The sequence below is a fragment of the Pan troglodytes genome, chromosome 13 (assembly GCF_028858775.2).
Source record: "Pan troglodytes isolate AG18354 chromosome 13, NHGRI_mPanTro3-v2.0_pri, whole genome shotgun sequence".
In the NCBI taxonomy this organism is placed as follows: domain Eukaryota; kingdom Metazoa; phylum Chordata; class Mammalia; order Primates; family Hominidae; genus Pan; species Pan troglodytes.
In genome coordinates, this window is record NC_072411.2 from 41,401,790 (window position 1) to 41,428,272 (window position 26,483).

General features: G+C 38.3%; 1 long non-coding RNA gene across 2 annotated transcripts in view; it reads left to right on the plus strand.

Moving 5' to 3' along the window:
• LOC104005192 (uncharacterized) overlaps positions 1 to 25,934 on the plus strand; it is a 40,333-nt gene extending 14,399 nt beyond the window's left edge. The window contains exons 1-4 of one of the 2 annotated variants that reach the window (XR_001716211.3): positions 12,767 to 12,939; positions 13,689 to 13,778; positions 15,044 to 15,234; positions 25,685 to 25,933. This is a non-coding gene — a long non-coding RNA (uncharacterized LOC104005192). Of the gene's footprint in view, positions 1 to 12,766; positions 12,940 to 13,688; positions 13,779 to 15,043; positions 15,235 to 25,684 lie in introns of those variants that run through there. The other variant, XR_008546597.2, reaches the window with a different exon arrangement.
• The last annotated feature ends 549 nt before the right edge of the window (positions 25,935 to 26,483 follow it).

The window sequence follows — 26,483 nt, forward strand, 5'->3', positions numbered from 1 at the left end:
AACTTTTTGGGAAATGGAATAAAGATGACTGTTGTTATGTTTTAGCAAAGAGACTGGTGGCATTTTGCCCCTGCCTTAGAGATCTGTGGAACTTTGAAACTGAGAGAGATGATTTAGAGTATCTCACAGAAGAAATTTCTAAGCAGCAAAACATTCAAGATGTGACCTGTTTGCTGTTAGAAGCATTCAGTTATTAGGGAAGGAAAGCATAAGAGTTTAGAAAATTTGCAGCCTGACAATGTGATAGAAAAGAAAATTCCATTTTCTGAGGAGAAATTCAAGTCGACTGTAGAAATTTGCATAAGTAATGAGAAGCCAAAAGTAAATCCCCAAGACAATAGAGGAAATATCTCTAGGGCATGTCAGAAGTCTTCACAGCAGCCCCTCCCATCACAGGCCTGGAGGCCTAGAGGGAAAAAATGGTTTTGTGGGCCAGGTCCAGGGTCCCCGTGCAGTGTGTGTGCAGCCTAAGGGCTCGGTGCCCTGCATCCCAGCAACTCCAGCTATGGCTAAAATTGGCCAAGGTACAGCTCGAGCCATGGCTTCAGAAGGTGCAAGCCCCAAGCCTTGGCAGCTCCCATGTGGTGTTGAGCCTGCGAGTATACAGAAGTCAAGAATTGAGGTTTGGGAACCTCCAACCAGATTTCAGAGGATGTATGGAAATGTCTGGATGCCCAGGCAAAGTTTGCTGCAGGGGTGGGTCCCTCATGAAAAACCTCTGCTAGGGCCATGTGAAAGGAAAATGTGGGGTTGGAGCCCCCACACAAAGTCTGTACTGGGGCACCACCTAGTGGAGTTGTGAGAAGAGGGACACTGTCCTCTAGACCCCAGAGGGTAGATCCACTGACAGATTGCTCTGTGTGTCTGGAAAAGCAGCAGACGCTCAATGTCTGCCTGGAATGCAGCCAGGAGGGAGGCTGTACCCTGCACAGCCACAGGGGCAGAGCTGCCCAAGACCATGGGAACCCATATCTTGCATGAGCGTGACCTGGACGTGAGACCTGGAGTCAAGAGATATCATTTTGGAGCCTTAAGATTTGACAGTCCCACTGGATTTCTGACTTGCATGGAGTCTGTAGCCCCATTGTTTTGGCCATTTTCTCCAATTTAAACCAGCTGTATTTACCCAATGCCTGTACCCCCTTTGTATCTAGGAAGTAACTAACTTGCTTTTGATTTTACAGGCTTATAGGCAGAAGAGACTTGCCTTGTCTTGGATGAGACTTTGGACTGTGGACTTTTGAATTAATACTGTAATGAGTTAAGACTTTGGGGGACCATTGGGAAGGCATGATTGGTTTTGAAATGTGTGGACATGAGATTTGAGAGGGGCCAGGGGCAGAATGATATGGAAGAGGTAAGGAACAGATTTTCCTCCTGAGTCTCTGTAGGGAGTGTGGCACTGCTGACACCTTGATTTTGGCTGGCCTCCAGAACTGTAAGAGGGTAAGTTTCTGTTGCTTTATGCTACAAGGTTTGTGGTTCTTTGTTATGAGAGCCCTAGGAAACTAATACAAATGGTATTCAAAGCAGTAAAGAAGTGCTTATGAGCATTAATAATGATCAGAAGGTGTCTAGGAAAGAGGGCGGGCGGAGAGTGGAGGAAACAGCATTGCCAAGCCCTGGAAGTGAGAAGGGATAATGGCACGTTTAAGGTAGAGCAGTGAGAGAAGTTCAGTACAGCAGATCCTGACGGTTCTGAAATGATTCTTTTTTCCTTCCTGGCCAGTGTTCCAGAAATTATACTTTACTCTTTACGTAATAAACAATATCAACAAACTATGCAACAGAAAGCTTCACAGACAGTTTTCTACACCAAGGAGAAGTATAAAAATTCACTGCTTTTTGATTGTTTTAGAACTTAGTCTCCAGCTCTTTCAGAAAAGAACAACGTAGGAGGCAACAGTGAAATCATTAAGTATTGTATTTTTTCTGAAATTGAGCAAATTGAAAGCAAACTCAACCCAGTTCCTAGATCACAACTCCCAGAAAATAATTGACTGGGTAACTCGAACTCAGCCAAGGGGTCCTTCTCAGCCAATCAAAGGAGAGAGCTTCAGGGAGACTTATGACAGCCTCCAAATCCAGGTGGAACACAAAAGCCCCTGCAAGATACTCTTAGAAAACAAACTCAGAAATTCCAATCTTTGCTTTGGGAGCAGAATATCCTCAGAAGCAGGGGATGCACACCCACAGCACTTACAGCTGAAGGCCTACATTTTATTTTCACTTGAGGGCTTTCCTGGTTGGAACACTGCTGTCACATTATACCTGCCCCTTATGGATACCACTGTGCTTATAATACTCTCTACTATGAAAAAAATACTTGTTCATTCAGCATATTGAAGAGAGGGAAGGCATAAATATAAACGCTTTGCAAAATATTAAGAAGGAAGTGAAGTGAATTTAAGAAGTTAATAACAACCTTGCTGATAAGGCACAACAAATGGGTTATAACTAGAGTTTGCAAGCCTATTAATATTCTATGGATGTTCAGGAAAGGGAGATAGCTGCAATGGGCTAGTTATATTTTTCAGGCATCTCACAGCAATTCCTTCTTTTTTAATATCTGGGATGCAAACCCACATGTACTGTACAAGACTTCATTTCTTGATCAAAAATAAGGTTGATTTCTGTTCCAAGATTATATTTGCTTACTGAATAATTGGTAGGGCTTTATTGATGATCTTTTAGAGACACTCATTCCACTTATTCTCTCTGTCCAGAATGTGGCTTATTTAATTTCTTAATAATATAGCAATAGCTGAACCATGCCAATTCGTATAACAATCACAAAGCAAAAACAACACACACACACACACACACACACTGTATCCAATTATCAACTTTAAAGCAAAAACTATCCTCCCCACGATATCTTCACTATCTTCTTTCTCTTATAGTTTCAATTCCTAGCAGTAGATGTACTCATAAAGGAATCACTGAGAATAGAGTTTTAAAATGCATTACAATTTTTTCAAATCCTGAGATTTAGTTCTTTTCTAATTGTCACACATTATGAAATGAGAGAAAGAAGCTTTGAGCAAATGAAATAAGGGAAGGGCTAATTTTGATTAAGGAAAATTACATGATTCCTTAAATCTGTAATATGAGGCCTCCAGGGGATGTCACCTTGTAGAATTTTATAGCAAGCACTGGGTAATTTTACAGCAACCTGAACAAAGCTGAAAATAATGTTGAGTTGTTCACTAGGGTGCTGAAAAGATGAATAAGAAGCAAAAAATTAAATTAAACTTACGTAATTTACTAGGATGACATAGTTTTTATATACATCCAATGGATTAGTTTTTTTTACAAAGGTTTATCTACTTTGTGTTTGGAAAATCATGGGAAGAACCTTTTCAGTTTCTGGCTGAAAATCATGACTGAGTCTCTAAAAATATCACAGCTATATTAAGAAGTCACAATAGGAGAGGGAATTTATAGGCTAGTACGTAGAATACATTAAATGTAATTCTATGGCATTCTTATTTTTTACCAAAAATCACAAGTGAATATATTCTGAGTCCATGTAGTATCACAAATAACCTTAAGTTGCCATCATTTAACTTAGTGTCCCACATTTGTATTAGAGGCATCAACATGAACATTACCCTCTCTTTGTATATCATTAGTTCTAATTTGTCAAATTTCCCTTTGCGCTTTGATTTCTTGGTGGGGAAAAAAATATGACAAGATGATATTCTGTCCACTGTATAAAAACCTCCTGAGTAAAGGCTCAAATTAAGAAATTGAAAGGGAACTGGTTGAGGGAGGCATACAAAGGCCCATATCTTTTCTATGTAGTTAGCATACCATATACTTAGTTTGTGGAGAGTTGGTTTGTTGGTTTAATCATAGTGTCAAAGCATGCACAGCTGTTCTGTTTTGTTTTTCAGAAGCCTGGGGTTCTCTTTTATATTACCCTCTCTTATGACCCATGTTAAGTAAATATTTAAGTTATCAAAAGGGTTGTCTAAAATATAACTGGTCTCACCAGGCACGGTGGCTCACGCATGTAATTGCAGCACTTTGGGAGGCTGAGGTGGGAGGATCAGGAGGTCAGGAATTCAAGACCAGCCTGGCCAACACAGTGAAACCCCGTCTCTACTAAAAATACAAAAATTAGCTAGGTACAGTGGTGTGGACCTGTAACTCCAGCTACTCAGGAGGCTGAGGCAAGAGAATTGCTTGAACCCAGGAGGTGGTGGTTGCAGTGAGCCGAGATTGCACCACTGCACTCCAGCCTGAGTGACAGAACAATACTCTCCATCTCGGGGGGAAAAAAAGAAAAAAGAAAATATATATATATATAGTGATCTCTACACATCCATGTCACCAACTTTCCACATAGAGATAGTGATCTTTTTGAAAGTTAAATTTCACATTGCAAATGTTCTGTGTGGGATACTTCAATGTGTTTTCTCCTGCTCTTAGGGTCAAGTCCAAAATTTCTTACATAACTTATAAGCCCAAAAGAATATCAGCCCCAAATTCAACTTTATGTACTCCCTGCACTGTTCACAGTGATACCTGGGTAAACTGTTGTGGTCATTGATTAGAAGATGGAACTATTACCAGAAGAATATTGGATGTGGAATTAGGTATGCTGGAACAAAAAGAGCATGAATGGTTACAAAGCCCAGGTGGTAGTTATAGGTCACATCAGTTTACATATATGTATTTTAGTGACATGAACCCAGTTCTTATAACTTTGCCTGGCAAAAAGAGTTGGAAAGAAGGAAGCGTCTACAAAAAGAATTGAAGGTGCTTCCCTGAATTTTACGGTAACAAATGGAAATGAAGCATGATTCAATATAACATGTGGTTGGTAGTTCTTACCCTGGCGAATTGTTGGTAATAGAGATTGGTTCTGTGCTCTGCCCCTCTCTGTGTGTTCCCTTGGGTAGTCATTCCAGATCAACTTGCTCATTTATAATGCTGTGGATAATAATGCTTGCTTTCACCAAGCCATTGTAGAAGATGAATGTTTACTGTGTGTTTAAGATTAGAAGGTAAAAAGTGGTATGCAATCAGAAATGGTGTGTTGAAAGGTTATTAATGATGCTCAAAGCTAAGAGGAGAGGGACAGGCAATTCTCTTTAGGGCTCAGTAGCGTTTAATGCCAGGCAGGAGCACACTTATTTTTAGATATACATTTCCCTGTTCATTGAAGACAGGATTCATAAAGAAAAACAATATTTTGACATGTAATAGGATTACAATTTTTTAGAAATTAGGTTAAAATCATCAAGAAAAAGAAACATCTGAATAAAGGTCAGATGTGAGGCTAACACCTATAATCCAAGCAATTTGGGAGGCTGAGGCGGGAGGATCTCTTGAGCCCAGGGGTTCAAGACCAGCCCGGGAAATATGGCAGAACCCCATCTCTACAAAAATATATAAAAATCAGCCAGGGATGTTGGTGCATGCCTGTAGTACCAACTACTGGGGAGGCTGAAATAAGAGAATTGATTGAATCTGGGCTGCAGTGAGCTCTGAGGCACTGTACTCCAGCCTGGATGACACAGTGAGACCCTGTCTCAAAAAAAAAAAAAAAGAAAGAAACATATTCATTGAGCAATAAAAAGTTGTCTGTGTGATCATTAAAAAAGTATTTTAGTTAAAAGATGCATAACACATTTGAGTTATAAATAAATTATGTATATATGTTATACACACACATAAATTTACTTATTTCCATAAGAAAGAAGTATGCCAATTAGGTAACATTACCTTTTTTCCCCATCCCCTGTTTTCCTAAATCATTTTTGTACAGATTTTTGGCTGATCAGTGTCCCCAAATCATTCTTATTGAATCTAAGTGGAATTATAACTATGTAATTCCATGTAGCTTCACCTGTTTCAACCCTAGTTCATATTGCTGCACTGAGAGAACCAAGTCTGGCAAAAATCAGGGCTCACACTCTGGCTGCCATGTAAGAAGGCTCACGATTTCAGACATCTAGGATGCTGCTATTTAAAATGCTCACTTTGGTATCTTCAGGGCTTTGGAGGACTGTACTTGTCCAGCCTTCAGAGAACAGAATAGACTTAATCGCAATCTAAGAGAGAAGCAACAGGTCTGCCTTATTCCAAAGCTCTCAAACATAGATGATCAATTTTACACATTCCTATGAAACCGTGGAACCCCATTCTCGTTGCTTCTCTTTTTGACTGTCCAGGTTCCCACTCATATCTTGCTCTGGTTAGTCACAATCAGAATCTTCACAACCACAATCAGAATCTTCCCACAGCCCTACCTGCAACACCTGCTTGTCTCTGCCATTACAATATAAGGTATGGTTTGATTCTCTTATGTACTGTGTTTGGTGCCCATGCAGTCCCTCATGAGTACCAGCTGATTTTCTTCCGTGTGTGTATAAACGATATCATGTTCCTTTAATTCAAATAATAAAAAGATATATAATCAGCACTGTATCTTTGAGTCACAAGGTTTAACATAGACTTATCTGAATTATTCTACATCCTTGTGACTTGGGAGGGGGACATGTTTATTACTTTTTCTTTTACAGCTTGAAAGTATTCTTTTCAAGTGTTCATTTTGTCCTGTGCAGCAATCTCTAATTCACTCCATACCCAAAGTTGACTAGAATACTTTAATCTATCATGATTAATATCAAGGATTCTATAATTAAAACACCTCATTTTGATGGGTGGTTTCCTCACTTCCTATCTGTGACATTGGGCAAGTTACTTAACCTCTCTAAGCTTATCTGAGCCTATTTTATAGCATGCACCAAAAAGCTATTACATTATGGCCATTGTTTTTACTCTAGCTCAGCATAGCTCTGAAGACTGTTAAACATTTCACTTTTTATAATACTGTTTCTTAGACTTTATTTGAATATAAATAGTTTATACCTTCATTAGAAACATTATTAGATCACTTTATCAGTCTGCTTGGGCTGCCATTAAAAACATACCATAGACTAGGTGGATTAAACAACAGAACTTTATTTCCTTACAGTTCTGGAGGCCGGAAGTCCAAGATTAGGATGTCACCAGGATTGATTTATTCTCATGCCTCCCTCCTTAGCATGTAAAGACTGTCTTTTTGTGGTGTCTTCATGTGGTCTTTCCTGTGAGTGTCTGTGTCTTAATCTGCTCTTGTTATATGAAGACAAGCCATATTAGAAAAAGGCCGGTCCTAATTACCGCATTTAAGTGTAATTACCTCTTTTAGGGCCCTGTCTCCAAATACAGTCATATTCTGAGGTATTGGGGGTTAGGACTTCAACATATGAATTTTAGGGGGACACAATTTAGCCCAAAACAATCAGTATCTCTGAAATGTCTAAATTCAGGAATTTAAGATTTTTTTTTCATTGAATAGAAACAAAATAAAACTAAACATCAATGACAAAGAGAGGCAGAGAGAATAACTACTAATGTAAATGTAATTTTTTTTTCTGCATTGGCTTCCCTTGTCTCTTCTTTTCAGTGAAGTCAATGAAGCCGTTGCCCTACATTTACTTTTATTATACCACAGAAAACCTTCCCTTTGAAGCCCAGAGCTTATATCAAGGCTAGTTTAACTTGAATATGACTAATTTACCATGTCTCTTAACAGTAGCTTTTACAATCTGGCACCTGACCCAGAACCTATTTCTGGAAGATTTTAACCTATGTGTAAACAGCACATAACAGACACTTTCTCTAAGGCCTATGAAGGAATATATAAATTGTTCCATATTAATAATGATGATGATAATAGCAAATCCTTCTATAGTGCTTTCTCCATGCCAGTCACTATTCTAAGCACTTCACAGGTATCTGCTCTTTATTCCTTTTGTGGGCTTTAAAGTTCCTATTGTTGAGAAATGCAACATTAATTTTTGTACTGTCAAGAGATTCCAGGAAGAGAAATTTTAAAATGCTGTGGCTTTTGTTGACTATATGACCAACCTCCTATCAACTTAAGAATATCTTGCGGAAAAATGTGAGGTTTTATAATTTATTCATGAGTTTTTAGTCATTTTTAATTGGAGACAATGAAGTGGTTATACCAAATAAAAGGCCTACAAATTAAATTTACATTTTTCTAGACATTATACTAATATATGCTTATCAAGTGCTAAACTTTTTATATCATCTGCAGTAAAATGCTTAGAGAGAGGAGGGTGATAGTGCTAAAACTGGTTGAAAATCTGACACATATTAGACATTGAGGTAACAGACCTGTCCAAGGTCACAGAACTAAAACATGGTGGAGCTCCCTAATTCCATGCTACAATTTTAAGCTATTGATAATATCCTGCAAGTTGTTTTATTACATATAAATCCAAGCGGAGACACTTAGAGAAATTGATTAAAAGAAAAACGGTTGAGCTTAATCAAACAGTACTGTTGAAAGGCTGTTTTATTTTATTTGCAGAGCATTTTATGTTAGCCACTATCCTGTTATAAGGACTTGTTCATTGTGAGTATGCGGCACTATAGTAATTGGTTATAAAGAAGAATGTAGAACAGCAGGTGTACAATAGAAATTGCTCTTTGTAGTTTAAATAAATTTCTAAGAGCTACCATATATTTAATTCTTATTCCATGATAGGTACAAGGATAGAACTTTACTTACTTAGATTTCTTAAATCTCATGCAAATAAGTACTTTTAAAACCAATTTTCAGGCTGGACACAGTGGCTCACACCTGTAATCCCAGCACTTTGGGAGACCTAAGTGGGAGGATCATCTGAGGTCAGGTGTTCAAGACCAGCCTGGCCAACATGGTGAAACCTTATCTCTACTAAAAATACAAAAATTAGCTGGGTGTGTTGGCATGCACCTGTAGTCCCAGCTACTTGGGAGGCTGAGGCAGAAGAATTGCTTGAACCTGGGAGGCATAGGTTGCAGTGAGCCAAGATTGTGCCACTGCACTCCAGCCTGGGCAACTGAGTAAGACTCTCACTCAAAAACGAAACAAAAACCAAAGCAAACAAGAAAAAACAATTTTCTATGTCTATGTTGGATAAATTTAAATTTATTTACTTTCATATCAAAACAAACACCTTAATTTGGGACTAATGTAATAGTTTGTAATTGATTTTAACCTCCTCCAAAAGACACTATAAGAATAACTCATATATTAATCATCCTAAAATATAAAATGTGGTGTCATTTTCCAGTTTTTAAGATTTCATAGTCCTAGGAATTCAAGTCCAGGCAGCACTGAATGTCTCTTAACCTTAGTCCACTTATCTTTCATGCCTTGGGGCCCACTGTTTCACTTGGTTTCAAAAAAATACCCTGGCTCAGCGTATTATTGTAGATTCCCTAGTGAAATCCATCTGCTTTTTCCTCTCTTTTTTCTCACATGATTGTCTTGCCTCACAGACCCTTCCATCATCCTCCAAGTGAGGAAACCTATTGAGGTATCAAGGGCCAACTTCAATGAAAACTTCCCCGACTTCCTCTGAATGGATTTGAGCTCCTCTTCTAAATTCCTCTAGCTCTTAGTTGTTATATGCTAATAATATTGATCACATACTACATTTCAGTGCAGAAATAATCCTGCTTATTATCATATAGATCCTATCATATAGATCTATAGATCATTAAGCACTGTGTCTGTCACACAAAGGAAATTTTTGATAAATATTTCTGGGGAAAAGGCAATCAGAAAATGGGAAGTAATAAAAGAATGACATTTGGTGCTGTGTCCTTCCTCTTATTTCTAAAATAAAATACATAAAAATTTGGTTTTTGCTAACATAACCATCTGAAGTGATATGACAGGCCTTTGGCTAACTATCTAATGATATACTAGCAATTCACAAAAATTTGGGGAAAATGAACATATATTCACTAATTCACAAGTAGTCACCCATGCTAGATTAGAAGATGAAGAATTGAGTAAAAAAGGGACCCTATTTTAATTATGTTACAGCCTACTGATAAATAAATAATCCCAGTATGGAGTGGTAAGTCCCATAATAAATATCTACAGAGAGGTCTCTGGAAGCACAGGGAAGGACCGTCTGGGTTTGACAGGGGATATTAGAAAAAGTTTCAAAGAACACATGACATTTGTTCAAAATCTTGAAGGATGGAGATGAGTTTGCCAAGCAGAAAAGAATAAAACATTATTTTATCACTTGAGAAAGGGCCTGCCCATAGTTGGTAAATTCAGGATGTGATATTTGGAGAGAGAGGATATTATGGGGTGAGAAAGGAAGGGAGTAGCCATGTTGGGGAGGAATCAGAGAGCCATGCTAACAAGTTTAACTTTTATTGCATGCAAGACGGACAGCCATTAAAAGGTTTTAGGCAGGAAAGTGATGTGATCAGATTTACAGTATGCTGAAGAATAAATTAATGTGATGAGCCAAAATCAGAGGCAGGGAGGTTAGGGGACTGCAGCAAAGCTTAAGGGAAAGGCAGTAGTAATAGGATGTGCAGGAAAAAGTAATGTAGATTGCAGAAACTTAAAATGGGTGAAAGAAAGAGAGAGAGGCAAAAGATTGACTGTGGCTTATAGTGTTTGATACATAATAATGCCAAAAATCAAGATTTGGATTAAGAGGGAGATCTAGTGTGAGGAAGAAAGAAAATCAGTTAGCATTGCTGGTTTTTATCTGATTCTGTAAAATCAACAACTGTCCAGTAAGCAGTTATAAGTATTTTTCTGGCATGAGTTGAGACTCAGCTAAAGATATATATTCCAAAACCAATAGTTTAAGCGTGGAGGTAAAAACCTCCATGCATAGAGGTATATGAAATTGGCTATGGACATTTCTGAGAGAGAAAAGGGCTAAGTATAGAGTCCACAAAGAAGACTAAAAGGAAGGTTTTGAACTCAGCTGAAAATTAAGGAAAAAATATTGTCATGAGAAAAAGAGTGAAGACAGTTTTAAAGAGAATGTGCTATGGTTTGGATGTGGATTGCCCTCATCAAAATTCATGTTGAAATTTGATCCCCAAAATGTCAGTGTTAGGAGGCAGGACCTAATGGGAGGTATTTGATTCATGTAGGTGGATCCCTCATGAATAGATTAATGCTTTCTCCCAGGAGTGAGTTCTTTCTTTCAAGGGAATGGATTAGTTTCCACAAGAGCAGGTTGTTAAAAAGAGTTTGCTTCATCTGTTTCTCTCTCTTGCTTTCTCTCTTGTCTTGTAATCTCTGCACATGCCTGCCCCTCTTCCATTATCTTCCATGAGTGGAATCAGCCTGAGGACCTCAACAAATGCACCTGCCCAATCTTAAACTTTCCAGCAATCTGAATTATGAGCCAAATAATTTTTTTTATAAATTATCCAGCTTCAAGTATTATAGCAACAAAAAAAGGTAAGCAACAAAAAATCAAGTGAGACAAAAAGTCTCCATAGTTCTTGATACCATGAAACATACAAAGGAAGAATTAGGAAGATACAAAGGGAAGACAAGGGCTTCAAGGACACTTTTACAGGTGATATATACATCTAGACTCTCGACTGTGATTATGATTTTACAGGTATATGCATATGCTCAAACTAATCTAATTGTATACATACATTTAGTTTTATATGTTTGATATGTGAAGTTCTGAATATCAATCACACATCGATAAAGCTGCTTAAAAAATAAAAATAAAAAATAGAAGCATACAACAAGTCAATTGGCACTTAAATTAGATAGTGGAATTCTGTGTGTCCCTTAATCTTTATCACTTATTTTAAATTTAAAGTCATATTATTGTCTGTATCTAGACCAAGAACTTTTCATAAGACAAGATGTTACTATTACATCTTGTATATATAAACGTATATATAAAAATTCAGCAGAGAACATTTATCATGTATCTATTTCCTATAGACTTCTGGACATTTGGAGATATTTTAGAAAAAATATAATAGTCACAAACTCGATTCAAAAGAAGTTATTATTCATTAAAAAACTCTCCTATTTTTTCCATGTGGCATGGTAATTTAGTTTGTATCAAGAAGCTCTGATATAGGGTCCATTTACTTCATCAAGCATCTAACTAGCATCTAAAAATGGATGCTTTCTGTCCTTCACACAATTGAACTTATCTGTGGCAACCGTCAATCTTCCTAAGGTGGCTCCCAGGAGACTACCAATCGTCACACAAAGCAGAGCCCCAGAAGTCTTTGTGTGCTACGAACTGATCAGATTATGTTATTTATTCCTGTCATTCTCCATTCTTTCACTGCTACTGACCGTATAATAGGCTGGCAGACAGCTCTGCATTTATCACTCCTCCATCTATAAGAAAAAGGATCATAATTTAGAGTAACTCATGTAACTGGTACGATGAATGTCACAGGGGTTTGCTTGACTCTGTTTTACTGATTCTAACATTCATATTGGTCTGAACCACCCCTTTATTCCTAGGAACTTTTCAGTGTATGTGGAGGATCTTCATATTTTCTTATGCAACACAAGCCAAGTCTCCACAGTGTACATGAAAAATTATAATATATCTCTATTGTTGTTTTTTTTGTGTGTTTACCTCAGTGAGCTATATAAATTTTTTCATTTGAAGATAATTTTCTATTTTTTTAAGCTGAAGAAACTTCAAACTACAACTTGTGAAATGTTATTACTTCAGTGAAACTCATTTATTCTTATTATTCCACTTTTTTTTTTTTTTTTTGAGACGGAGTCTAGCCCTGGTGCCAGGCTGGAGTGCAGTGGCATGATCTCGGCTCACTGCAACCTCCACCTCCTGGGTTCAAGTGATTCTCCTGCCTCAGCCTCACAAGTAGCTGGGATTTACAGGTGTGCACCACCACACCCAGCTAATTTTTGTATTATTAGTAGAGATGGGGTTTCACCATGTTGGCCAGGATGGTCTCAATCTCTTGACGTCGTGACCCACCTGCCTCATCCTCCAAAAGTGCTGAGATTATAGGCATGAGCCACGAGCCCAGCCGACATTGTTTTTTATATCGTAATTGCTCTCCAGAGCTTTATACAAGGTGTGCATAATTACCCACTATGTATACTTCTCCTGTTATAATTTTTATGGCCAACGTGATCAACATGTGCAAATTGCATGTACCAGTCTGATTCCTTAACTGTGATAATTGGATTCTCCATGTAATTAATTACAGGTAGCAATGACGTTTTGAGCAGCTTATACGGGTGCTGGAGAGTTTTGTTTTGTTTTAGTTTTGTTTTCTAAATATGAAATAGCATTAAGAAAGTCTAAGTTCCTGGAGCCACACCAGATTATAGGGGTGCCTTTCAACAGTAAATAGCAATTTTCATTGTCACACCAACCACCTCAGGACAAGGAAATCCCCAGAGGAGATTCAATGTTTTTAACTTTATAAGCCAAGAAATTAAACATCTCTTTATTACTAAGTAATGTTCATTGGTGTTGGATTAGAATGTAATACAGTTTGAGTAGTATATACACTCTGGGGTATCATGAACAGTGACTGCCCAACTGCAAAAAAAAAAAAAAAAAAAAAAAGGAAAAAGAAAAAAAAAGGAGTTTAATCCATTCTACATGATCAGGTAATCAGGAATCAGACTCTGCATGCTTAAAGCCAAAACATGCCTTCCAAATATGTGCATGTGTGTGTGTGTGTGTGTGTGTTTGTGGGTGAGTGAGTGTGTGAGCCACTTCTGAGCAAAGTGGCGGACTGGATGGTTGATCTACTTATCCACTTATGGCCACATTAATTATACTTCAACCCCTTATTTTGTTCATGTGTGCCAGGAAATGCAATGAGTCAATGTACTTACTGAGATTGCAGAAGAGACTGAACACTGCGCTAGACTCTGAAGAGAAAGATGAAAAAGAAGAAAGGTGTGATTTACCTTGATAAAGAATGGTGACAATTGTATAGGGTTTTTGTTAAAAATTAAATGGCAGAATACACGTACAGCACTAACATCATGTCTACCAAATACCAGGCAGTTGATAATGACAGGAGCTGGTGTTATTAAGGAAAATGACATCATAGAGGAGATAGACACAGATGTTGGTGTTTGCATACCAACCAAAAATAATGTGCAGCTTGATACTGTGAAAACAGGTATGTAATATAGTTAGGAAATGGCATAGAAAAAGACCAGCCACATGTATACATTGAGAATTTTTTATTTTTGTTGAGGGTGCTGTGACAAATGTGAAGGATACTCATTTAATTCATTTTTAACTTGGAATTCAGAGTGCAATTTTGGCTAGGCTCATTTCTTAAAGTAATGGGAAAATACACACCCAGCTTGTAATGCCCTTTCGCCTCATTACTCATGTATCTTTATCCCTCTGGTAAATGTCAGACAGTAAAATCAAAAATACAGTTCGTTTGGTGTGTAAGATACAGCCAGGCATGATTCTGTGTGTCTGAGGGAGGCACTGCTGTTCTTCAGTTCACTCTGTCCGCTTTTCACGCATTTTCAACGGGTCCAATTCCCAATACAGGTAATATCGGCTGTCCTTGTCTGAGGGTGGTCATACAATCCCTTGACAGAAGTGAGATTAAGGAATATTTGACCTGCATGCCGGGGAACTGATGGTATTTCTGTCGACATACTCATCTTTTATGGGAGAACTTCAATTCCCCAATCAATGACTGTTCTTGTCTTATGCTTTTCATAACAAGAAAGGTTAGCAGAAAACGAGAGACCTGTGAGAGTTAGTCATTTTCACAGAGTTCCTATGATACAGTGGGTATAATAAAAGCAGATACAGAAGCAATACTAATTGTTGTTTTCTGCATTTCAACAAAGATTGAATTACAGCATCGAGACAATGATAAATTACTTGGTTTCATCTTTAAATGTTTCTGTCTTTTGAAAGACTGAGATTTCTGTTTCTGTTTTTCAGAGCATACTTGAAAGGTGATTATTAAAGCTGCAGGCATTGCTAGATATTAGTAGTCTACTCATCTACTAGTCTGCAGATGTCCTTAGTATTATCCTACATAAAAATGAGATCAGTGAGCAATAATAATTCTCTGGCTTAGAATTTGCAACATAAAGGCGACTTCTATACTTATTATTTTTGCCCAAATGAAACAAGTGGCCAAATAATTCATTGCAGTGTCTCTGGTCTTTTTCTTTCTACAGTGCTCCTGAGTATATGACTACTTGTACTTGCTAGCACTGAGGCAAGTACAAACTCTAGGCATCAGGCTTTTGGTCTCACTCTTAGCGAATTTGAACACTGGCTTTTTTGTTGGGCTTCCATTCTTCTCTCAGTGCAAGAATACCAACGTTTATGACCCAGGAAGCACCAACTTGTACTTCACAGAGCTAAGGTAAGGATACGTTTAGTCAATATAGTTCTCATATCTGCCAAATCAGTTAAAGTGTGTTCTGCAGGTGAAACTACCAATCCATTGTCTTTTGTACTTGTCTACCATGAAAACTTTTGTCATGTCAGTTAATTATCTTGTACAGCATGCTGTGGCCCTGATGACATACTGGACCCAGACACTACTCAATATGTGAAGCAGTGACATATAATGCAATTGATTAAGAAGTATCTATATTGTGCTTAGCTTCTTGCCAGACACTAGGAGGGTATGAGAAATATAAGACATGAATCTTGCCCCCCAAAAGTTTTTAATTTCATTAAGAACTCTGACCCTAATGAAGTAACTACAGATAATCCAGACTGCATTTTAAAAAGGTGGTTCATACACTAGAGTTACACGGGGTTAAAGTAATTTCAGAGTTCAAGGAATGAACAATTAATAGTCCATTGGGATAAAGTAATGATGTGAACAGATGAGCGCAGAAAATGAAGATTTGGAAGAATAAATAAGTACATCTTGATAGCAAAGATAGGGACCAATTATAGTGGTCTCTGAGTGCTCTCCTGTGTCTTAGATTTAATACAGCACATAATCTGAGCTTGTGAAGACTTCTGAGCCAGAAAGTATAATGTTCAGATTGGTGTGCAGTGACTTTGAATATAGAGTATATTGTTGAAATGAGAAAAACTTCACTCCAATTTATGTTTGAAATCAGATAAATCAGGCTTGACCTCTACCTACAAAAGATAGCAATAAGTACTATCTCAGTCACAGTGATACTGGGGGAAAGGGTGCTTCGGACTCCCCTTGATTCACATAAAAATTTCTGAGTGGAGAGAGCGGTTCTAGTCTTTAGTCCATGATGGTGATTCCCTACTCACTCTTATTCAAGTTTGTGTGGTCCTTTTAAAGTAGCCTGCTACATTCCTGTTCTTCCAATATGATGACATGCTCTTTCTCCTTGGCTCCAAAACCATGGCCTTTTTGTGTTCTCTCACCTTGGTGAAGATCTGTATTCTATTACGGATCCTTTTGCCATTTGGGGCACTGTGTGGGAGGGGAGAACAGTTCAATTCACTCTAGAAAACTGTCAACTCTGATCCCTCCATCACCTTGCTAAATGATGTCTCCACTATAGAGCCAGCTCTGCTTTCTTCACCCTAAGTATTATCATTACCCCATTAGCTTATTTCTTACAAAAGCTTGGTTAGGGAGCAGTATTTCCTGGATTTCTCCACATTTCTGCCTATGGCCTTGCTTCACAGCAATCATTGCTAACCTAACAGCCCAGGATTGGAACAAAAGACTTTTAGGGCTGAACATAAAAACTACCTTCAATTAATTCCCATCTTTAGTATCAAGCAGAATAGTGTAAAATTAACACCTCAATAATTACCCAGTCACAGGTGTTTAAGCGAGTTAATTCTTGTCAGCAGGATGCCCTGGATGAGGGGCTAGCAGGAAAGGAGAAAGGGAGTTTAAAGGCTGTGTCGTATCCATATCCACAGGTGTCTGCTGAGACACCCATCTAGGATGATGAGAAAGTGACTCTCTGAAACATAAATTGATGAGCTACAGTAATAGAAAGAGAGGGCCATATTGCAAGGCTGTAAAAGGTGTGGGTCAAACTTTTAATCTTCTACATTAGATAATAAATATCCTTATTAGATCTCATATAAAAAAGAGTTTGACATCCAATCTCCTTGTTATTTCACTTTCCTACTCTCCCCACAGCGATTCCTGCTGTGAGATTGTCAAGCAAACATGTAAGACCTAGTGACGCACTTGTAGCCTGGAGCAGTAGAGAGCAGTTTCTAACAATCTTTGCAGTTTCCATATGGGAGTTGCAATGATTAGTTTTTTTTTCCTCCGACAAGCTGTATTTAGCATAGAAAAAAAAGTGGCACTATGTTGAAATAGCTGAGAGGAGACAACTTGGGTAACAGGGAGAATGGCATTAGGTTCGGGAGATGCAAGGAATGTAGATAATGTAAAAAATTGTAAGTATAACCAGCATCAGTTGAGTTTAGATGTGGGGGTGGGAGGAATCAGGAAGTTACTAACCACATGATTGCAGAAAATAATCAAAAGAAGTTCGGAGTAGATACCTCCAGGTGTGTAAAGCAAACGAGAAAATATGGTTTTTCTGCTTACCAAAATGTCTTGAATAGAATTATAAAATATACTTTTTGTTTTTGAGATGGGGTCTTGCCCTGTTGCCCAGGCTGGAGTGCAGTGGTGTGATCACAGCTTGCTGCAGCATTGAACTCCTGGGATCAAGTGATCCTCCCACCTCAGCCTCTCCAGTAGCTGGGACTACAGTCTCATGCCACCACAACTGGATAATTTTGTATTTTTAAAATTTTTGTAAATACAGGGTCTAGCTATGTTTCCCAGGCTGGTCTCGAACTTCTGTGCCCAAGCCATCCTCCTACCTTGGCCTCTCAAAGTGCTGGGATTACAGGTGTGAGCCATCACGACTAGCCTAAATATGCTTTATTTTTACCCCAGACCTATAAATGATAACTAATGAAAAATTAAACCATGATATAGAAACATAATATTTACTCTTTGATTAAGCTAATATACTTTAAATTCACACTGTGTTTGTAAATGAGTCTTAATATATACCTGTGATAGTTATTATTTTCCTCTCTGTGGATAGCACTCAGCAGAAAGAGAAACCTGGAAAGTGCTACCATGGGTATTCTGAAGCATCGCTCTACTGAGAGCCAGATTGGGGAAGTGGAGTATTCCAAGGGGTGATAGCCATTAGCACTCTTCACAAACATTCTAATTCTCCTTTTTCTGAGCTCATGCAGTGTTGTACCTCCCCACCCACTTTGAAGTTAGCTGTGGCCTTACTTTGACCAACAAAATATGAGCAGAAGTGCTAGAAATTGCCTGCATCTCCCTCCAAGAAGCAGTATTTAATTGGCCCTGGGAGGCAATGTAGTGCTCTGTTCTCCCTACCCAGGTGATAGAAGTCTGTGTTAAGATGAAGCATTGTGCACATGTACCCTAAAACTTAAAGTATAATAATAATAAAATAAAACAAATAAATAAATAATAAAAAATTTAAAAAAAGATGAAGCCTATGTCAACCTGGGTCTACAATGAGCAGAGGCCCATTGGCCCATATTGGATATACAATTAGAGTGAGAAGTAAATATTTTGTTTTTAGACATGGTAAGATTTGGGGGTTATACTGCAGCATGAAATACTCCATCTTGATTTTTATAGGTGGTCTGTAAAATTTGCCTTCACATTTGGAAGACTCAAAATCTAATTTTTGAAGGGGTAGAAATTTGAAATTGGAGCGAAACCAAAATGATATCAAAGCAAGGCAGGTCCAGAGTGTGTGGAGCAGTTCCAAGACAGCATCCTTGAAAGACCCAAACATCCCAATATGAACTCTCAGAGAAACAGAAGAGTTTTACCAAATATTTTGGCTCACTTTTAATGTTAAAAGCATCAGAATTTGTGTTAGGCTTCAAATATATACATCATTTATGCTTCATGTATGATCTGCAAGTTAGAAGCATTTCAGAGAAAAAAATAAGAACTTACCTTAACATTCTATTGGCCACACAACTTTTCTGAGAAGATTACATTGATTTGGGTATGACATCAAGATGGTGAGACATGAAAATTGGCTAGCCATATGTAGAGACCTGAAACTGGATCCCTTCCTTACACCTTACACAAAAATCAATTCAAGATGGATTAAAGACTTAAACGTTAGACCTAAAGCCATAAAAACGCTAGAAGAAAACCTAGGCATTACCATTCAGGACATAGGCATGGGCAAGGACTTCATGTCTAAAACACCAAAAGCAATGGCAACAAAAGCCAAAATTGACAAATGGGATTTAATTAAACTAAAGAGCTTCTGCACAGCAAAAGAAACTACCATCAGAGTGAACAGGGAACCTACAAAATGGGAGAAAATTTTCACAACCTACTCATCTGACAAAGGGCTAATATCCAGAATCTACAATGAACTCAAACAAATTTACAAGAAAAAAACAAACAACCCCATCAAAAAGTGGGCGAGGGACATGAACAGACACTTCTCAAAAGAAGACATTTATGGAGCCAAAAAACACATGAAAAAATGCTCACCATCACTGGCCATCAGAGAAATGCAAATCAAAACCACAATGAGATACCATCTCACACCAGTTAGAATGGCAATCATTAAAAAGTCAGGAAACAACAGGTGCTGGAGAGGATGTGGAGAAATAGGAACACTTTTACACTGTTAGTGGGACTGGAAACTAGTTCAACCCTTGTGGAAGTCAGTGTGGCGATTCCTCAGGGATCTAGAACTAGAAATACCATTTGACCCAGCCATCCCATTACTGGGTATATACCCAAAGGTCTATAAATCATGCTGCTATAAAGACACATGCACATGTATGTTTATTGCAGCACTATTCACAATAGCAAAGACTTGGAACCAACCCAAATGTCCAACAATGATAGACTGGATTAAGAAAATGTGGCACATATACACCATGGAATACTATGCAGCCATAAAAAATGATGAGTTCATGTCCTTTGTAGGGACATGGATGAAATTGGACATCATCATTCTCAGTAAACTATCGCAAGAACAAAAAAACAAACACCACATATTCTCACTCATAGGTGGGAATTGAACAATGAGAACACATGGACACAGGAAGGGGAACATCACACTCTGGGGACTGTTGTGGGGTGGGGGGAGAGGGGAGGGATAGCATTGGGAGATATACCTAATGCTAGATGACAAGTTAGTGGGTACAGCGCGCCAGCATGGCACATGTATACATATGTAACTAACCTGCACATTGTGCACATGTACCCTAAAACTTAAAGTATAATAATAAATAAATAAATAAATAAATAAATAAATAAAAAGTTGGTGAGAGATAATGAGAAACTATCTAGATGTTACTGAGTTTATTATCCCTCATAGAATCAAACAGAAAACTGAATTCTAATGTAACTTTTTTCAATGTTTTAATGAACTTTACTATATGCTGTGAGAATTGTAATAAGAAAATTAGAAATATATTTCTCCCAGAATTGTGAGTGTCTGACTCTTTTGTAAAACCCAAAATATATCAAGAGTAAGGTGACACTTTCTTGATCTTGGAACTTCAGAATGGGAAATTGAGATGCCTACAATTTAGGTTGAATTGAATTTCAGAACGAAGTGAACTTCCTTTGGATGAACAATTCTCATTTAAAATGTTAAGCAGCCAATAAGCATTCAAAAGGCAAGGAAGTTCTCACAGATTCAGTATTGCAATAGCTCTGCTATTTGAAGTGGAAACAAATCTCCACGAATAATGTTTGAAAGACTGAGAGGACAATCTCTAAACATGAAGCCACACAGCTATTGTTTTAGATTTGAGATTCCTTAGAAATACTGAACAAATAGATGTCAGTCTCTGTGCCTAGTGAGTTGGGTCCAGCAAGACATGATATTTGACTTATGTTTATAACACCTAAAGCACTGGTGAACTAAAAAAAGTTCCATAAAACATAGAATATATCCAGTGTTCCTGGAAAAAAAAATACCAACACCAAATCAAAAACTAATACCAAATAAAAGCAAAACCATCCCAAGACAATCTTACTCGTTCTTTGAATAAGTTTAGGACTTGTCTATTCAATTAAAATATCTGATCCAGGTTTCTTATGGCTCACTGCTACATTGCTTAGTTCCAAGCATATCTTATAGGAAGAGGCAGATGGATTATCTTTTGTTTTTAAATATGTGTAATGAACATGTAAAGGATGATGATAAGACTAAAGAATGTTATGTATGTATGGAGTGAGTGTACACTGGTGATTTTGGTCTTGGCTCATGGATTACATTTTTTATAGCTTAATAGGTAAGCACATTTGGACTAACAAAAGAAGATGCTTTAGTTTTATAGTAATTGATGTACCATCTTTGGCTTTCTTTCCTGAGGGCCAGGGCCTGCATAGGACGACTGCACAGTGCAACTTGCGCATATAAATCACAGCCTGCCACCTGTTATTTAATAGCTAGCACTGCTGACTCAATAACAGTAAGATTCTGTAAAATTGTTCCCTCCAGCCCTGGGTGTTCCCCATAGAGGTAATTGTCTAGAAAATAAATTTCCTGGACAAAGAACAAGAAGTTACAGACCTAGGAACATCTTTTAATGTCTCAGAAGTTAACTTTCAACTACGCTGATGTGTCTGGTTCCTCATTCTTTAGAGTTACTGTAAATTTTCAACACACATAAGTGGATTTACATAATTTGTTTTCAAGTAAAGGACTCTGAAATACCCACCGAGCATCTATAATGATTGCAGAGGCTACTGATTACTTAGACTTTCATTTTTGTTTTCCTTTCCAGCAGGTTTGTCAGCATCCAAGTAATATATCAGATACAAGAAAAAAACACCATTGCAAAACCAATTTGCTAAGGGGCTTGTAAAATTCAGCTTTAAAAAGTTACTGAGGCATCAAAGTAAAGGACCAAAGAGCCAGATATTTTGATCAGTTTCTCAAGGTCAAACACATTACTAATTCATCAAATATTTCTTTCTGCTAAAGTTATTTGAAAAGCAAACAACCTGTTCTGTGCAGATGTTGCACTTAATAACCCTAATACTTTAAGAAAAAAGGCAGTGAGAGAACAAACGGAATTTTCTACTGCTGTAAGAAATACCTTCCTTGGTTTGCAAAACACTTGCATCATTAATAAATATGTTGAATACTTTTAATAATAGGACCTGAGAAATTTTGATTGTCGTAGGTTTAGCTGATTATCTCTAATGTCAGTTATATGTGCTAACTTAGAGGACAAACAATTACAAATTAATTATAATTATAGACTCAATTGAACCCTCCTTCTGTCTAAGATATCCTGATTGCCTTTGTCTTGGAAATAGAAGTTGCTCAATGTATGCCTTTGTATAGATGAGTCCTGACTGATCTGGCCTCTAAAGTGGAAAAATAACTCAGCAATGAAGTCTGGACACCTATTACTACTTTTTCAGTAACAAGTTTCTCGTATCCTGGCCATGGGACTTCTCCTCTTTGGCCTTACAAAACGTGGCCTTAGGAATTGGGGATGCAAACATTTCATTTGGTTCTAAAGTTTATCTTTTTCTCTTTAAATTTATTCAGAAATATTGTAAAACAGCTTTACACTCTACATGTAATAGAAAAACTTTTGTAGGTATTCTGCTCAAGAAATGACTTCCAAAGGGAAGTTAGCATAAATTATTGGGTAGATGCCACCATTTTGCATGCCAAAATTGAAGGAGGCCTTAACTTGAGAAACAAACATCATGATCTGAGACAACAGTGGGCCACAAGTATTTATCTTCTGCAGCTTAATCTACTCACATATTGATGTGGGGTTGCTCTACCACCAACCTACATAAACGAATTCTGATTGTCTAATCAACAGGTTGAAAATATGCATGAGAATGAAGGGTAAGTACAGAAGCTTAAGGAAAGAAGAAGGAGAAAAAGGAGGAGAAGGAAGAAGAACTAGTAGAAATAGCAGTAAAAGTAGTAGCAGTGGTGGTAGTGGCGGTGGTGGTGGTGGTGGTCGTGTGAATGATCCCTCCTGATGTCTAGAAAGTATGAAAGTTACAAGCTATAGTAGAGCTCTTGTATCCCTAGTAGGAATAAGAGGAGATTATTGCCTTTCTTATTCTAAGTGTTGTCACAATCATATGAAGGTGGCACTGGGCTATGCCTGTAAGAACACTTGGCAAGGGAAAGTCACAAGGTCACCCATAAGTCATGACATGAAGTGTAGTTTTAGTGCAAAGTCCAACCCTATAAGAAAATTGAGAGAAACTAATCACTTAATAGGGCTGACTTCATTGAATTTTTTGAACCATAGTATAAGGCAAATGGGTAAACTATTCCTCATGTTAGACTACACTAGAGAGTGGACCTTTTACAGTGATGCCCGTGACTAAATGGCAGATGCTTAGCAGGTCCTCTCAATATCTTGGCTCTAGCCTAATGAGTTAAAATCCACTTCTAAATCAGTTTTAGTGAGGTGAGTCTATCTGGTAGTGTAGTCCCCCTGGAGCAGGTGTCAGGCGAGGATGCCAGCAGGTGGCTAGATGGGCACTGAGACAACAGGACTGGATTTGAAGTCAAGCAGATATTGATATTCAGTCTTCTCAGATTCAAACACCATGGAGCTCCAGTGTAACTGATTCCCTTCTTGTCAGGCTTTCCTTCAGGTAAAATCAAAGGAGGTGCCAAAAACAATTTTCTCGCCCAATTAGTTTTTGATCATGTATTAGTCCGGACTCTTGCTGCTAATAAAGATACACCCAAGACTGGGTAATTTATAAAGAAAAAGAAGTTTAATGGACTCACAGTTCCACATGGCTGGGGAGGACTCAAAATCATGGCAGAAGGTGAAGGGGGAGCAAAGGTATGTCTTACACAGGCTAGAGTGCATGTGCGGGGGAACTGCCCTTTATAAAATCATCAGATCTCATAAGACTTATTCATTATCATGAGAACAGGAGAAACCCACCCCCATGATTCATTTACCTCCCACTGGTTCCCTCCCATGACATGTGGGGATTATGGGAGCTATCATTCAAGATGAGATTTGGGTGGGGAGACAGCTAAACCATATCAGATCACATGTAAAATAATATCATCAATGGTAGAACTGGAAAAAAGTGTGCATATACTAAAAATATTGCTGATAATTTCCTTGCGTTATTCACCACTTCCTGCCCAGAACAAGAAACTTGGACATGCTGATTGGAAGAGCCAGTGGGAGGGTAGGCAGTGCCCAGGGATTAGACACTAAACAAATATCTACCAACTCTGCTATATTAGTTAGGGTTCTCCAGAGGGACAGAACTAATAGGATACATGTGTATATAATAGGGAGTTTATTAAGCAGAATTGGCTCACGTGATTACAAGGTAAACTCCCATGATAGGCTGTCTGCAAGCTGAGGAAGAAAGAAGCCAGTAGTGGCTCAGTCTAAGTCCAAAACCCTCAAAAGTAGGGAAACCAACAGTGCAGACTTTAGTCTGTGGCTGAAAGCCTGAGAGCCCCCGGCAAACCACTGGTGTAAGTCCAAGAGTCCAAAGGCTGAAGAACATGGAACCTGATGTCCAAGGGCAGAAGGGACAGATGGAAGCATCCAACACAGGAGAAAGACAAAAGCCAGAAGACTCAGCAAGCCAGCTTATCCCACCTTCTTCCTCCTACTTTGTTCTAGCTGCACTGGCAGCCGATTGAATGGTGCCCACCCATATTGAGGGTGGGTTTTCCTCTCCCAGTCCACTGACTCAAATGTTAATTTCCTCTGGCAACACCCTCACAGACACACCCAGAGACAATACTTTACCACCCACCTATGCATCCTTCAATCCAATCAAGTTGACACCTAATATTAACCATCACATCTGCCCACTGGAGAAATTGATCCCACCAAACCATTGCTTCACAGAAACAGATATTTTTCACTTAAATTCTGTGCAAAAAAACCCCACAAAAAATAAAAACGAAAACAAAATCTTACTTTAAGCTGCTTTATGAGGCTATTGTCTGGAAATCAGTGCTCGCCTTTGTCTTTGTATGAAAGATCCTCAAGGGCATGGATTATGGATGCATCTTGTTTTGTATATCACCTGTCACCTTGCCACAAGAAAACAGGACATGCATTTTCAATGATGATAATAACAAAGCCACCTACACCTGGTGTGCAGAAATTTTGACTACATGCTTTAAGCAGAATTCAGGGGAGCAGTTTCCAGATTGCTATGCCTGAAGTTTTACTGTGCAAAGGGTAAATATTCACAGGTGCCATGGAATTCAATACAAGGTAAATGATCATAATCCATTCGGCTTCAAATCTCTCTGGGTTTACTGTCTCTGATGAACCTGACAGAATCAAGAATTTGTGTGTATTGCAGACTTAATCTACATTCAGGGTTATCTTTCTTTGCGTCTGGCTAAGGCAGATATCTATTTTCAACAGACTCTGGCCAGCATTCCCCATTATTTCTTATAGCAGATTCTATTTACTGTCAGTGACATTTGAATGTAACATCTAGATAGGGGCTGCGGAAGTGTAATCCACATTATCCTAATGGCAGTCCTGAAATTGCAGAAGAGGAGTGTGATAAGTGTTACATTACAGAGAGGAGAGACAACAAGTACTGTGAGTGACACCGACAGGCATTCAGGCATTCTTCTTAGTGTTCCTTCCCAAAAGGGGCGGTCTTGAGTCTTTTTGGTTTTTTGTTTTGAGATAGGGCCTTGCTCTGTAGCCCAGGCTGGAGTGCAGTGGCACGACCAGAGCTCACTGCAGCCTCAATCTCCTGAGCTCAATAGATCCTGCCTCTGCAGCCTCCCAAGTAGCTGAAACTACAGACACATGCACCACCATATCCAGCTAATTTTTGTATTTTTTTGCAGAAACAGCATTTCGCCATGTCACGCAGGCTGGTCTTCAACTCCTGGACTCAAGCTATCCACGGGCCTCGGCCTCCCAAAGTGCTAGAATTACAGGCATGAGCCACTGTGTCCGGCTTGGAGTTTTTAGTCTCATCAAACCAACTCACCCAAATGTCCCTTGGTGACAAAAAGTTTTCTGAACAATTAAGTAATCTTTGTTTCTCAAGCCTGACAAAATAAAAAGTTTTCTGTCTCTCTCTTTCTCTTTTGCACTGTTTCTCTTTAAGTCTTGTTAGAATACAGAACTGTAGACATTTAGACAGAGCCAGGGTCATTGTCTTGACTGGCCCACTGACCAGATTAGTAATTCTTAAACTAGGGTCCCTAGACCAGCACCACAGGCATCTGTGGGCTTGTTAGAAATGCACAGCCTTGGACCACTGAATCAGATATTTTGAGGGTGGGCTCAATAATCTCTGTTTTGAGAAGACCCCCAAGTAAACCTGATGCACAGTAACTGTTGAGAAACACTGAATAAATTGTATACCATTAGCCTGTTTTTAAAAATCATCTGAGCCATTCCTTTATTATATGAGATGACCATTAAAATCTCACTCAGTTTTATCATATAATGAAACATTTGGTGATAGCATAAAACTCTATTTTGATGGCTCAGTTTTTATGATTTCCTTTGATATAATTGTTTCCTTAAGAAGGTGCCAGTTTTGAAAAGGAAACTGTTTTGTTCCCTTTTGTACAGCACAAGCTAAGGATCTATGATGGAATGATAATTAATCTGTAAACTATAATTATGTTGTCG